The following is a 14,090-nucleotide window of genomic DNA, read 5'->3' as shown; positions in this document are numbered from 1 at the left end:
ACCCTCTAATTCATTTTATACTATCTTGGGTGATTTTTCAAATTCACGTCACTGTGCTGCCTGAATTCTGTTTCTTTGCAAAATTTTATCCTTTCATGATTTCCATGCATAATTTATCACCTAATCTTTCATAACAACAAACACCTTCATCCTTAACCATTTTAATGACCATACATCATCAAATACTTACACATCACTCATTAGCAAAATCATCATTACAAACATACAAAATAACTAAATCCCTATACATGCCATAACTCAAACGTGTTTCGATATAAAATACCGAAGCGTTGTAGTTGATAGTGTGGACGATCTCCGACTTCTTTAGGATCCTTGAAGTAGCTTTGCAATACTATAAGAGAAAGAGAAATAAAAGAAGTAAGCATAAAGCTTAGTAAGTTTACTAGCAAATAAATAACAATATTTAACTTAAATAATTAAACTCAATGTCTATATCTCTAGTTTACTCTTTAGTTAATCTCATACTAGTTCTCTTACTTGTTTACTTAGAATACTTGTGTGCATAACTTACTCAACTCTTGCTGCATCGTTGAACATCAATTGATAGTATAATAAGTTCTTAACTCTTATAACTTACCTGAGCTTGCCATTTATGCTTTAAACTGAACTTTCATGAACATAATTCGTTTACAAGCCCGTTGAGCTACATTGGAATAATAAGGATACTCGGTCTCTTCGATAATAACATGCCAAAGCCATGTCCTGCACATGGTCTTACATGGGATGTTCTCATATCGGTGCCCATGCCATGTCCCAGACATGGTCTTACTGAGGACCTCTCATCTCGGTGCCAACGCCATGTCCTGACATGGTCTTACATGGGACCTCTCATCTCGGTGCCAATGCCATGTCCTGCACATGGTCTTACATGGGACCTCTCATCTCGGTGCCAATGCCATGTCCCAGACATGGTCTTACATGGGACCTCTCATCTCGGTGCCAATGCCATGTCCCGGACATGGTCTTACATGGGACCTCTTTACCCAAATGTCATGACATTCAGATTCATTACCATCCTTATGTATCAACGGGACTTTTTAATTTTAATTCTCTATCATTTCATGCTTAGATCATCATCAAATAAATTCATAAAATAAATTCATAGTTGCTGGAAAATAACAGCATTGATAATAAATTTGGAAATATTGCATTTATTTACCGTAAACTTACCTCGGTACCAATTATAGCCAAATTCACCAACTTAGCCTTCAACTTTATTCTTCCCTTTGTCTAACCTCGAGTTTCGTACTTCTTGATCTAAAATAGTAAATTTAACTTATTTAATAATCACATTCATCAAAACAGCCCTCGACTCTAACTTTTTCAAAATTACAATTTTGCCCCTAAACTTTTACATAATTACATTTTGCCCCAAGGCTCGGAAATTAAACTTCATCTCTTATTCTTATGTTTTATAACATTCTGAACATTTTTCCCTTCTATGGCAACATCAAATTCCCACTCTAACATGTACTTATGAACATTAGGTATTTTTACCGATTATGTCGTTTTACTCGTTTTCACTTAAAATCGCTTAGCAAAAGTTGTTTAACATAATTTCTAGCTTCATATTCTATCATAAAACATCAAAATAAACACTTTTCACCTATGGGTATTTTTCCAAATATAAACCCTAGGTTAAATTATTGCTAGAATAAGCTAAATTAAGCTACCGGATCTCAAAACGTAAAGAACATTAAAAGCGGGCTTGGGATCACTTACTATGGAGCTTGGAAGCTTGAAAACCCTAACTATGGCTTCCCCTTGCTGATTTCGTTCATATGAAGAAGATGAGCATAATTTGTCATCTTTTTCCTTTTAATTCATTTTAATTACTAGATTACCAAATTGCCCCTAACTTAAAAATTTTCTATTTCACTTATCTCATGTCCATTTTTGTCTACCAAGTTACCAATTGTATAATTACCATATAAGGACCTCCAATTTAAAGTTTCATAACAATTGGACACATCTAACATGTAGAACTCAACTTTTGCACTTTTACAATTTAGTCCTTTTGACTAAATTGAGTGCCCAAACGTCGAAATTTTCGAACGAAATTTTCACGAAATCATTTTGTGAAATTGTAGACCATAAAAATACAAGAAAAATAAAATTTTTCTCATCGGATTTGTGGTCCCGAAACCACTGTTCCGATAACCTCAAATTTGGGCCATTACAACTCTCCTCCCCTTTTTAGGATTTTCGTCCTCGAAAATCTTACCAGTAAAGAGATTCGGGTATTGCTTCCTCATTGTCTCTTCCGGTTCCCATGTTGCTTCCTCAATCCCGTGCTTTTGCCATAGCACTTTCACCAGATTTACCTTTTTGTTTCTAAGCTCCTTTGTTTCTCGTGCTAATACTTTAACGGTTCTTCATTATATGTCATATCCTATTTGAATTTCTACTTCAGTTGGAGTAATAACATGTGAAGGATCTGATCGATACCGTCGTAGCATAGATACATGAAATACATTATGAATTTTGTCGAGTTCCGGTGGTAAAGCCAATCGGTAAGCAACTGGTCCAATTCTTTCTATAATCTCATATGGTCCGATAAATCTTGGACTCAATTTACCCTTTCGACCGAACCGGAGAACTTTCTTCCAAGGAGACACTTTTAAGAATACTTTATCACCCACCTGAAATTCAATCTCCCTTCGTTTAAGATCGGCGTATGACTTCTGACGATCGGAAGCTGCTTTTAAACTATCTCGAATCAGCCTTACTTTTTCTTCTGTTTCCCGGATCAAATCAACCCCGTGTATTTTCTTTTCACTGAGCTCAGTCCAATATAACGGTGTTCTACATTTTTACCATACAAAGCTTCATACGAGCCATTTTAATACTAGATGATAATCATTATTGTAAGCAAATTCAATCAAAGGTAGATACCTTTCCCAATTACCTTGCAACTCTAATACGCAACATCGAGACATATCTTCCAATACCGAATTACACGCCAGATTGGCCATCTGTCGAGGATGAAATGCGATCTTGAAATACAACCGAGTACCCAAAGCTTCTTGTAATTTGTTCCGAAACGAGGCGTAAATCGGGATCTCATGCGATATAATGGAGACAGCACTCCATGTAGTCTAACAATCTCGATATATACAATTCACCAATTTATCTAAAGAATAATCCATACATACTTTGGGATAAAGTCGCGGACTTTGTCAATCGATCGACAATTACCCAAATGGCATCTTTCTTCTTTGGAGACATCGGCAACCCGGATACAAAATCCATAGTGACTCTTTCCCATTTCCATTCCTAGATAGTGATTGGTTGAAGCAACCCGAAGGTACCGATGTTCACTTTAACTCACGACATACTAAACATCTTGATACAAACTCGTAGATATCACGTTTCATACCCGGCCCCCAATACATCTTTTTCAAGTCATTATACATTTTATTACTCCCCGGATGTACAGACATAGTACCGCTATGGGCCTCGTGTAGAATCTTCTGTATAAGCTCGGAATTCTTCGGTACACATACTCTACCTCTAAATAATAAACAACCATCAGTCCCAGTCTGAAATTCTGAATCATTACCGGACTCATAATGTGCCCGTTTAGCCTGTAACTTTTCATCATTTTTCTGAGCCTCACATATTTGTTGACGAAACATCGATTTAGCCTTCGTTTCAGCTATGATTGAACCATCATCAGTCAGTGACAACCGGGCATTCATAGCTCGTAAAGCAAATAGAGATTTTCGGCTCAAAGCATCAGCTACCACGTTAGCCTTACCCGGATGGTAATCAATAACCAAATCATAATCCTTTATCAATTCAAGCCACCTGCGTTGTCTCAAATTCAAATCTTTCTGTGTCATCAAATATTTCAAGCTTTTGTGATCAGTATAAATATGACACTTTTCACCATACAAATAATGCCGCCATATTTTCAATGCAAATACAATAGCAGCTAATTCGAGATCATGTACCGGGTAGTTTCTTTCATGTGGCTTAAGTTGTCTTGAAGCATAGGCTATTACTTTATCTTCTTGCATCAAGACACAACCCAAACCATTTAATGATGCATCACTATAAATAATAAATTCCTTACCCGATTCAGGCTGTACTAACACAGGTGCTTCCGTCAACAATTTCTTCAATCGGTCAAAACTTTGCTGGCATTTATCTGTCCATTCAAATTTAACATCTTTCTGTAATAAACGAGTCATTGGAGAAGCTATCATAGAAAACCCCTGTACAAATCTCCGATAATAACCAGCTAAACCCAAGAAACTTCTAACTTCAGATACATTCTTCGGTGGACTCCAATTGACAATAGCTGAAATTTTACTCGGATCTACCCTGATGCCTTCTGCGGATACAATATGTCCGAGAAAACCTACCTCTCGAAGCCAAAATTCACATTTACTGAATTTAGCATAAAGATTCTATTCACGCAGAATTTGCAACACTATTTTCAAATGTTCTGCATGCTCAGTTTCATCCCGAGAATAAACTAAAATGTCATCAATAAAAACTACTACAAACCTATCTAGATACGGTCTGAATATCCGGTTCATCAAATCCATGAATACTGCAGGTGCATTAGTCAACCCAAACGGCATAACCAGAAACTCATAATGCCCATACCTGGTTCTGAAAGCTGTCTTTGGCACATCTGACTCTTTTACCCGTAACTGGTAATAACCCGATCGGAGATTAATCTTTGAAAATACTGTGGCACCTTTCAGTTGATCAAATAAGTCATCAATTCGAGGCAATGGGTACTTATTCTTTATAGTTACCTTATTAAGCTACCGATAGTCAATACACAATCTCAAAGACCCATCTTTCTTTTTCACAAACAGAACTGGAGCACCCCAAGGTGAATGACTCGGACGAACAAAACCTCTGTCAACAAGTTCCTGTAACTGTGCCTTTAACTCTTTTAATTCTGTAGGAGCCATACGATACGGAGCTATGGAAATTGGGGTAGTTTCCGGAATCAGATCTATAGAAAATTCCACTTCTCTTTCGGTGGCAACCGGTAATTCCTCCGAAACACCTCGGAAAATTCACATACAACCGCATCGCTCAGATCTTTGACTCGAGATACTTTAGTATCCAACACATACGCCAAATAAATATCATACCCTTTTCGACACACCTCGAGTGACATCATCGAAATTATATCGGATAATCCCTCCATCGATTAGATTTAACCCAAAGTAATTCTCCATTCGGCATTTCAACACAACATATTTTTGTCTACAGCTTTACTCTTGCATCATCTTGAGTTAACCAATCCATGCCCAATATCACATCAAACTCATCAAAAGGCAATAACATCAAGTCAACCGGAAACAAATACCTTTTACCATTAGTGGACAATTTTACAAACTTTATCCACTATCACAAACCGCCCGGGGTTCGAGACTTTAACCATAAATTCAGAGGTTCAACAGACAAATTTTAACAAATACTAATTTCGTGCATATATATGAATGTGTAGAGCCGGGATCAATTAATGCAATAACATTAGTGTCATAAAGAGAAAATGTACCGTAATTATATCGAGAGAGGACGCCTCTTCACGAGCACGAATAGCATATGTTCTCGCGGGTGCTCTAACATCTGATCTCGCTGCTGAATCTCTGGATGCACTCCTATTACTCGCTCCCACTCCTGGGTTTCTCTGCGGTCTACCTCTAGTAGGAGCATTTCCTGATCTCACACTCGTTATCTCTTCTCTTTTAGCTGTTTCAGGACAATCCCGAATAAAGTGATCGGACGCTCCACATCTGAAACAAATATTTTCACCTGCTCTACACTCTCCGGGGTGGCGTCTCCCACATTGAGGACATTCCGGCCTAGGAGGTCGAGTACTGCCAGTACTTGCAACTGTAGTGGTTTGAGCTCTAGAACCCTCAAATCTTCTACCCCTGCTTCGGCCAGGATATCTAGCTGGAAAATATGATCCGCTAGAGAGCTCCCTAGGCCTCTTAGATGTAGACCAAATGATTTACTCATTTGCCTCTTCTTTGTATCCAGTAGCTCCACTTGACTTTGCTCTTCTCTTTTCTTTTAACAAGTCTTCTACTTTACAAGCTCTTTCTACCGAACAACAAACTCTCGATTTCCAATACCCCACCGATAGTCGGATGTCATCATTAAGCCCATCTTCAAATCTCTTGCACATGTTAGCTTCATGGATACAAATTCCGAGCATACTTACTAAGTCCGACAAATTTGCGTTCATATTCATCACGACATTTTACCTTGTTTTAGCTCAAGAAACTCCTTCCTTTTCGATCTATAAATCTACGGTGATGTACTTCTTTCAAACTCCTCCCGAAAGAAATCCCAAGTAACCCTCTCACTCGGTACTATAGACACGAGAGTCTTCCACCAATGATAAGTGAATCTCGAGAAGTGAGACCACACACTTCATACATTCTTCCGTGTACAAGATAATTCTTCAAAACCACGATGGTATTCTCAAGCCGAGTGCTTTTTACGCATCATCATCTTGGGTAGCCCGAAATTCTTCAGCCCCTTGCTTCCTAATCTTATCAACAGGTGGTCTCTCTCTGATAACTATACCTGCAGTTGGGGAAGCTACATGGGGAACATGTGATTCTTGAGGGGGTGGAGGTCTTATAGCCGGATTCGTACGAACGAACTCGGCAAACCAATCATCATGGCTTGGAAGAAGGCTTCTAGCTCCTCCTCCTGCCTATCGATGCAGGTCTTTCACTAACATTAACATCTGATGGCACCGTCCCTTCTGCGGGAATAGGCGCATTACTCTCTACTTCATCTGTACTAGCTCGTTCAGGATCCATAACTATAAAAGAAAACATTTTAAAATCGTCAGGAGTCGTCACACTATCAAAATATATAAGTATGGCATGTATAGGTAGACTCTTATTCATACTGCATATTTCCGAGAATCGACTAAACCTGCTCTGATACCAATAAAATGTAACACCCCTTACCCGAGACCGTTTCCGGAGTCGAGCACGAGGCATTACTTAGCTTATCTTACCAATTCGGAGCATAAAAACTAGGTTTGAAAATTTATTTCACTATTTACAGCAAATCTGTCCAATCGCACAGCAGTTACTAAATTAATTATAACTTGAGCTACAGAACTAAAAATTTAATTCCGTAAATTTTCCCTGAAACTAGACTCATATATCTACTCACCATAAAATTTTTAGAATTTTTGGTTCCGCCAATTAGTACAGTTTATTAGTTAAAGTCTCCCCTGTTTCACCATTCGACTATTCTGACCTCTTGTTACTAAAAATAAGTTTTCTCACTGTAGGATTTTCATATGAAGTTATTACTTGTTTATACAGAAAATAGACTCATTAAGGAATCTAAGCATGTAAATTTCAACTCATAACCATTTTTGTACAATTTGTAATTATTTTCTAAACTCAGAACAGGGGACTCCAAAAACAGTTCTGACCCTATCTTACTAAAATTCACATATCTTAAAATATAAATTTCCTTTTTCTACACCGTTATTTTTCTATGAAAATAGACTCAACAAGATTTAATTCCATATATCATTCACCCTCTAATTCATTTTATACTATCTTGGGTGATTTTTCAAATTCACGTCACTGTGCTGCCTGAATTCTGTTTCTTTGCAAAATTTTATCCTTTCATGATTTCCATGCATAATTTATCACCTAATCTTTCATAACAACAAACACCTTCATCCTTAACCATTTTAATGACCATACATCATCAAATACTTACACATCACTCATTAGCAAAATCATCATTACAAACATACAAAATAACTAAATCCCTATACATGCCATAACTCAAACGTGTTTCGATATAAAATACCGAGCAGTTGTAGTTGATAGTGTGGACGATCTCCGACTTCTTTAGGATCCTTGAAGTAGCTTTGCAATACTATAAGAGAAAGAGAAATAAAAGAAGTAAGCATAAAGCTTAGTAAGTTTACTAGCAAATAAATAACAATATTTAACTTAAATAATTAAACTCAATGTCTATATCTCTAGTTTACTCTTTAGTTAATCTCATACTAGTTCTCTTACTTGTTTACTTAGAATACTTGTGTGCATAACTTACTCAACTCTTGCTGCATCGTTGAACATCAATTGATAGTATAATAAGTTCTTAACTCTTATAACTTACCTGAGCTTGCCATTTATGCTTTAAACTAAACTTTCATGAACATAATTCGTTTACAAGCCCGTTGAGCTACATTGGAATAATAAGGATACTCGGGTCTCTTCTGATAATAACATGCCAAAGCCATGTCCCAGACATGGTCTTACATGGGATGTTCTCATATCGGTGCCCATGCCATGTCCCAGACATGGTCTTACGGGGGACCTCTCATCTCGGTGCCAACGCCATGTCCCAGACATGGTCTTACATGGGACCTCTCATCTCGGTGCTAATGCCATGTCCCGCACATGGTCTTACATGGGACCTCTCATCTCGGTGCCAATGCCATGTCCCAGACATGGTCTTACATGGGACCTCTCATCTCGGTGCCAATGCCATGTCCTGCACATGGTCTTACATGGGACCTCTTTACCCAAATGTCATGACATTCGTATTCAAGACCATCCTTATGTATCAACGGACTTTTAATTTTAATTCTCTATCATTTCATGCTTAGATCATCATCAAATAAATTCATAAAATAAATTCATAGTTGCTGGAAAATAACAGCATTGATAATAAATATGGAAATATTGCATTTATTTACCTTAAACTTACCTCGGTACCAATTATAGCCAAATTCACCAACTTAGCCTTCAACTTTATTCTTCCCTTTGTCTAACCTCGAGTTTCAGTACTTCTTGATCTAAAATAGTAAATTTAACTTATTTAATAATCACATTCATCAAAACAGCCCTCGACTCTAACTTTTCAAAATTACAATTTTGCCCTAAACTTTTACATAATTACATTTTTGCCCCAAGGCTCGGAAATTAAACTTCATCTCTTATTCTTATGTTTTATAACATTCTGAACATTTTTCCTTCTATGGCAACATCAAATTCCCACTCTAACATGTACTTATGAACATTAGGTATTTTTACCGATTATGTCGTTTTACTCGTTTTCACTTAAAATCGCTTAGCAAAAGTTGTTTAACATAATTTCTAGCTTCATATTCTATCATAAAACATCAAAATAAACACTTTTCACCTATGGGTATTTTTCCAAATATAAACCCTAGGTTAAATTATTGCTAGAATAAGCTAAATTAAGCTACCGGGATCTCAAAAACGTAAAGAACATTAAAAACGGGGCTTGGGATCACTTACTATGGAGCTTGGAAGCTTGAAAACCCTAACTATGGCTTCCCCTTGCTGATTTCGTTCATATGAAGAAGATGAGCATAATTTGTCATCTTTTTCCTTTTAATTCATTTTAATTACTAGATTACCAAATTGCCCCTAACTTAAAAATTTTCTATTTCACTTATCTCATGTCCATTTTTGTCTACCAAGTTACCAATGGTATAATTACCATATAAGGACCTCCAATTTAAAGTTTCATAACAATTGGACACATCTAACATGTAGAACTCAACTTTTGCACTTTTACAATTTAGTCCTTTTGACTAAATTGAGTGCCCAAACGTCGAAATTTTCGAACGAAATTTTCACGAAATCATTTTGTGAAATTGTAGACCATAAAAATACAAGAAAAATAAAATTTTTCTCATCGGATTTGTGGTCCCGAAACCACTGTTCCGATAACCTCAAATTTGGGCCATTACAGCATAAAAGACAAAAATACCAAGTTCACAACCCTATTAAGTAGATAGCAGTATGATTAACCTTTATGTTCATGATTAACTTAAATTTAGGGGTTTTTACTAATTAGCTAACAATTAACCTAATTAATACCTTTCGACCTATAACTAAGTCAATTGATCGACTTAATTCACTTATCTTTCGACCTGGTGAGTTAAACCGAGCTAGGTTGAACTAGTGTAAGTAAAATACCCTTTCGGTATCATCCACCTAAGTGACTTTCTAGAGTCGTCAATTCTAGGGTTTAGGGCCAATTTAACATTGCTTTTAAGAACTTTTGGGGCAAAAATCACTTTTGAGATAAAAGCATTGCTAAACAAGATTCTTTTGAGCTTTTCAAAAGTGCTTTTGAGACAAAAAAGTACTTTGCAAAAGCACTTTTTTAGTCAAAAGCAGAAGCAGAAAATTTTAGCTTTTGCTCAAAAGTACTTTTTAGCCCAAAAGCACTTTTGAGAAGCAATGTTAAACTAAGCTTTAAACACATTCAACCTAATCCAACTAATCAGTTTTGAAACCTTAAACCCAAGCCAATCACTCTCACTTCGGTCAATCAACCTTCCTAGGGTTTTAGTTAGCGACCATTCTAGAGGCAAACATTCCTACCCAATTATCAAACATTCAATTAAATGCAAAATAAAATAGAAATGAAAGTTTTGCTCAGAAATCCAAAAATCTTGATTAGATGATTGGTTGCTTGAACCCATGAACAATAATTGATTATGCTTTGGCCAAAGTCGAAACAGAAAATAAAAGAAACAAATAAACTAAAAAGAAATTTAATTAAAAAATAACAAAGTATTGAACAACTTAAAAGAATCTAAAAATCTATTCTAAAACTCTAACAATTTATGAAAATAACTAAGAATAACTTTAAAACCCACTTAATTTGTTCTCAGTAGCTATTATGTATAGTGTTAATGTATTATGATCTATTTAGGTCAATTACAAACTGCTTAACAAGTTAAGTGAGATTGTATGGACGAAAACACCCTTGAGAAATTACTAATCTTGTCGAACTGGTGTCACGACACCCTATAATTGGTGATGCGACTTTGCTAGCAGAATATTTGGCTTTGAACCCCTCAAGTGGAATGTTGTAACTTTGCTTCTATGATGTCGCGACATTGACTCTAGTAGCTTGCCTTGTGGATTTGAATTTGAAAATCAACTAAGTTTTGAGGGTTACTTCAATGTCGCGACTTTCCCCTTAAATGTTGTAACATCCATGGAAGTCAACTGACTCCTCGACTTAAGTTGTTGTCCTGCACACTCAATCAACTTGTTAGTTCATCCTTAGGCCATTAACCTAAAAGGTCATAAAACAGCACCAAAAGCTCAATTTATTCAATTCAACCTTAAAACTAAATAATTCTAAAAATAAACATAAAAGACATAAAACTACTCGAATACAAGCCCTTAAGTAGTGAAAAGAGCTTAATTTGCCACAATAAATTGTGGCAGATCAGAAGGCTTGTCTCAAATAGCTCTTATAATGAAGCTCTTTTTCTAATTTCCAAAGCATGTGGTACACAACTACAGAGGCACAATTTTCCTCCTTATCCTTTCACTAGTGCTCATTAAGTTTGGTTCTGTTCAGGATAGAAAGAAAATTTTCAACTTAGGTCCTTGGAACTTTGACAAATCTTTGTTTGTTATGACCAAGTACATCGAGGGTTGCCTTCTTGCTGATTATCATTTGACTAAGGTTCCTTTTTGGTTACATTTTTATAATTCCCCCCACACTTAGATGTGCTGAGTTATAGCCCATCAACTCAGGGGTTCTATGGGAGGAGGTCTTGGTTGTTGATTAAAAAGACAAAAAAGGGGATTAGCGAAGAGTATATTTGGGTTTGAATCTAGATGGATATCTTTAAGCCATTATGAAGAGTTGTCAAGCTTACAAGGCCCGAGGTTGTTGAACAGATGGTTTTAGTTAAATATGAAAGGCTCCAAAACTTCTATAATGGTTGCGATCTCATTTGTCGCACCTTGGAGTCATGTCCAACTATAGAGGTGCATGTGAGATTTACAACAAACACCATGCTTGAGATAATTAAGTAAAATATATATTATATCATATAAGAAAAAATAATGAACAAAAATTAGAGGGAAACTTGGAAAAATAAATTAAAAAGAAAGGGAAGGACACTAATAAAAATGAGAATAAATGTGGTAAAATTGTATTTTTTTTAAACCTAATTAATATTAAATATATAGGAGAGTAATTTTAAAATTACCTCAAGGGTGGTCTCACGCTAAACCTAACCCGACCTAACTCAATTATGTCTTAAAATTAGCATGACATGAAACTCAATTTCGAAAAAACCAACCATTTCAAGTCAGATCAACTCGTAATCCGTCAATTTGAGTTTTTTTCTATAGGAAGCTTTGAACTTCTTCACTATAATAGTTAAACAAATATAACTATTTTATTATAAAAGACTAATGAACCAAAATGGATTTCGATAAATATAGAGCGAATATCAAAAACCAAAGAATGTTTTCAAAGGAAAAGTTATATTTTCATGATTTAATTTAATTTAATTTATTTTATATATTTCTTAAATCCTTTATAAAATCCTTTAGGATATGCCCAGATGACAGATTTGTAGAACAAATTTCATTTGTATTAATATTTTCAAATTTTTAAAAATGGATTTAGTTGTTTTTGTAAAAATATGGGAGAATTTCATGATTTTAGTAGCGCAATTTCATTTTCAAATTCCATATAAAGAGGTGGTCTTTCAAAATTCCCTTAATTTTTATTTCATTTAATACATATAGTCCAGCATTAAAAAAAACTTAAACTTAAAAAAATTATTTAATTGTAATATATATTTTTAAAATTTTATTCTATTAAAATATTTATTATTTTACAAATATAATAATATCCATATTGAATATTTTTATACTATTTATTTTAATATAATTACTCTTCTTTTATAATTATTTTAATTCGTAAAATTCCAATAACTTAATTTCTTTCTAAATTAATTATTTTTTCCAAACAAAGCAATTATAAATGCTAACATTTTGATTTGATGATTTTTAAAATGTTAGCATTGTTAGGCTGTTAAGACCTACAAAGTACTTGAAAATATAAGATTAGTAGATAACAGAAAGTAGGGTAGTATCCACAAAGACCGATGATAATTTTATTTCTTTAATAAAAATACGAATAAAAAGGGGGTTTAAAATTAAAACAAAGTAAAAAGAGAGCATAAAATCAAATCATATCAAATCAATGGGGAAAAACTCTAGCCAAAGGTAAAATCTTTGTGTGACTTGTAACTAGATCGTTGACGCAAAGATATCTTCAATGACTTCAATAAATTAGTTCTAGTTGTTGACTCAACGCAAGGCAACCAATCTCTTCTTACTTTTTCGATAACCAAAAGACAACTCGTTTGAAATTATTTCCCTAATCGATAAATAACCTCGCAACTCAACACCCAAGATTTACCTTACCGACAACATAAAAAACTAGAGAGACCTAATTCAAACCAACAAACTCAACTCAACGGGGTTCATTTAAACTATATCAAACATCCACACCACATAAACGTAAACTACAATATAAACGAGTTATGCAATTCGTCACTAGTATTAGAATAAATTAAACAATTACATATTTAATCATTCTAATCGACTTGACAACCATTCTAAGCTATTAAATACTTGTCTCATATTTAATAAACTTGAAAAATCGTAATTATAACAGAAGATGCATGAATATCAAAGAACAAAGAAGAATTAAAGCACAAAATAAGTCTCACGAATTTATTAAATCAAATTTCAATTAACCTTCGACTAGAAAAGAGGGTTTAGAAACCTATAAAAACAAAATAAAATTAAGAACGGCTAGGTCTACGTCTTCCCCAATCTTAACCTAATAATGTCCAAAAATAATATAATGGAGAAAATACAGTAGTGCCCCTAATTAAATAATGCAAAACTTTTCAAAACATTTCAGCAACTTGCGCGTCAAACTTCCAGGCCATCTTTGGATATTTTCCTGAATTTTTTTTGGGCTTCATATATTAAATAAATTTAGTTAGATCATTCAATTCCCTTCGAATCGGTATATTATGGGCCCAAAAAGGACGTTTTTTAGCTCAAGTTATGGTTAAAATAATGAAATTGCAGTATGTTGAAAGTACAAACTGTAAAAACTTTTCAAAAATAAATTTTAAACTCATTTTTCTCCAAATATACCCTAAATCAATAATAAATAAAATATAAGTATAAATAATATTATTAAGAACATAAATAAATAAT

The 14,090-nt window shown here is 34.7% G+C and overlaps 2 long non-coding RNA genes across 2 annotated transcripts; both read right to left on the bottom strand.

Moving 5' to 3' along the window:
- Positions 1-295: 295 nt before the first annotated feature.
- On the bottom strand, positions 296-1,785 carry LOC128032491 (uncharacterized). Its single transcript, XR_008188717.1, has 3 exons — positions 1,744-1,785; positions 1,192-1,278; positions 296-352 (listed from the first exon to the last, which is right to left on the bottom strand). It is a non-coding gene; the product is annotated as an uncharacterized LOC128032491 (long non-coding RNA).
- A 5,912-nt stretch (positions 1,786-7,697) lies between these two features.
- Positions 7,698-8,838, bottom strand: LOC128032724 (uncharacterized). Its single transcript, XR_008189013.1, has 2 exons — positions 8,764-8,838; positions 7,698-7,923 (listed from the first exon to the last, which is right to left on the bottom strand). It is a non-coding gene; the product is annotated as an uncharacterized LOC128032724 (long non-coding RNA).
- Between the last annotated feature and the right edge of the window lie 5,252 nt (positions 8,839-14,090).

This window comes from Gossypium raimondii, chromosome 9, assembly GCF_025698545.1.
Source record: "Gossypium raimondii isolate GPD5lz chromosome 9, ASM2569854v1, whole genome shotgun sequence".
Classification (NCBI taxonomy): Eukaryota; Viridiplantae; Streptophyta; class Magnoliopsida; order Malvales; family Malvaceae; genus Gossypium; species Gossypium raimondii.
This window is presented reverse-complemented; position numbering and strand designations above follow the sequence as displayed.